The 1,873-nt window shown below is 36.4% G+C and overlaps 1 non-coding gene across 1 annotated transcript; it reads left to right on the top strand.

Moving 5' to 3' along the window:
• Positions 1-1,047: 1,047 nt before the first annotated feature.
• On the top strand, positions 1,048-1,119 carry TRNAT-UGU (transfer RNA threonine (anticodon UGU)). The gene has a single exon. It is a non-coding gene; the product is annotated as a tRNA-Thr (tRNA).
• The last annotated feature ends 754 nt before the right edge of the window (positions 1,120-1,873 follow it).

The raw sequence follows: 1,873 nt of genomic DNA, 5'->3' as shown, positions 1-1,873 counted from the left end.
TTGTCTCTCTTCCTCCGATTACAAATCATGCTCTTATGGGTCTTTGTTTAAGAAAATGGCTGAAACACTTTTATTGTTGTTTACACTTAATGACTCTTAACTGGGTTTCTTTGATTTTTTTGCCTACAAGATTCATCTTATAAAGGGATTAGTCAAACATAGCGACATATTATTTTCAGAGTTTCTACCATTAAAGATGGAGAGAAACCTTCCCTAGGGCACATCTTTGTCCACAATACAAAGAAGTACACGTTCACCAATCGTTTTTCCATCTTCGAAAACGTTTGCTCAAATGAGAAAAAAGTTTTCGTATGTAAGAAATCACCAAAAAGCAGGAAAATATGGCACATGAATTGACTCCATCAAGGATCATTCCACAACTAAAACCTAATTTCTGTATTCCATAAGTGAAAGGCTAAATTCCTTGTGTTTCAAGTTTATTGGAAGTTCTAACAAGTCTATTGGAAATCAATGCTTACCAACCCAAAATTTTCAGAGCCCACATTTAGAATTGGATGTAAAACAGAGTTCCCCTTTGGACTGAATAAGAAATTGCTTCGTTTTGGACATCACAGAATCTGAAATTTTGGATTACAACAACATGGAATTTAAACTAACAAGTAGACATAGATGCCAACACATTTTTAAGATTATCCCCGAGTTAAGCAAAGACAAGAACACAATATGATCCATGGATTCCCCATAGATGTCTCCAAGCTTCGAGGGCTTCTCTTTTCCTCCAACAAGTCTAACTGGATTTGTCACATCCACCCAGTTAGTATCCATTCACCCGAATATTCGAGGGAGTGATTCACAGCCCAATGAATCAGGTTTCAAATAATCACAAACGATTCCACAAAATAGCCTAATCATGAGCAAAAATAAATCAATGTTATATATTAATTAAAAAATAAATCAAGTAACAAGTATCTCAGAAGGATCTCAAAACCAAAACAAAGAGTCAGTCTTGTAAACCGAAGGTCTGTAGAAAGCCTAGGGAAAATTAAAAAATCTTGATTTCATTTTTTTTTTAAATTAAGTGTCATTGCCCCTATAGCTCAGTGGTAGAGCGTCAGTCTTGTAAACTGAAGGTCTGTAGTTCGATCCTGCATGGGGGCAAGTTTTCATATTTTGTTTCCTACACTTTTATTATTATAGTTTTTTTCATTTTGCCCACTTAGATTGGACCAAAAGTCTTGTTTGCCCACTTAAGTGCCCAATATTTCAGTTTGCCTAATTTGGTGAACTCAAAATATTACAAAAAATCGAATGTCGGTTTTTTTTTTTTTATCTTAACCGTTGAGTTTTTAGAATTTGAAATGTGTTATGATCTAAATGCCTTTATTTTGTCAAACTTGAATTAATTTTTTTGAAATTATACAAAACAAACTCCTTGGGTTCAAAATCAGATAGGATAAAGCAAAGTCTTTGTATCGCCTTGCCTTGACGTCGAGCTTGTAGAGAAACACCAATATGGCCCAAGCCATTTTAGTGGCCAAACCAACCTTTGCATATGCAGGTAAAGTCACGAACACCTCTTGCACGCTCTTTGCCCACTTTAGCCCCTTCGAAATAGGTCGATTGAGTAGAAACTGCAAACACGATTAAGAGTAAGTCGAGAACGATGCACAATATGATATCAATGGAACACGATTCTGCCATTATCATTGAAGACAAAAGCAGAAGAAGAAGCATCTCTTTAGCAAAAACAACCACCGAAGACTAATCGTCTCCCCGAGTCAATGGTGAATAGGATTGTTGCCGATGAGGTCAATCAATGCCTTGTTTGTGCTATAAAAGAGCTCATGGAGAATCGCCTTGATGATGGATCTACCTCCATCCGTGTAGTTGTCAAGGACAGTGGCTCCAAGCT

Source organism: Hakea prostrata, unplaced genomic scaffold, assembly GCF_041222555.1.
Source record: "Hakea prostrata isolate BN-2017 unplaced genomic scaffold, UWA_Hpros_2 contig_15, whole genome shotgun sequence".
Lineage (NCBI taxonomy): Eukaryota > Viridiplantae > Streptophyta > Magnoliopsida > Proteales > Proteaceae > Hakea > Hakea prostrata.
This window is presented reverse-complemented; position numbering and strand designations above follow the sequence as displayed.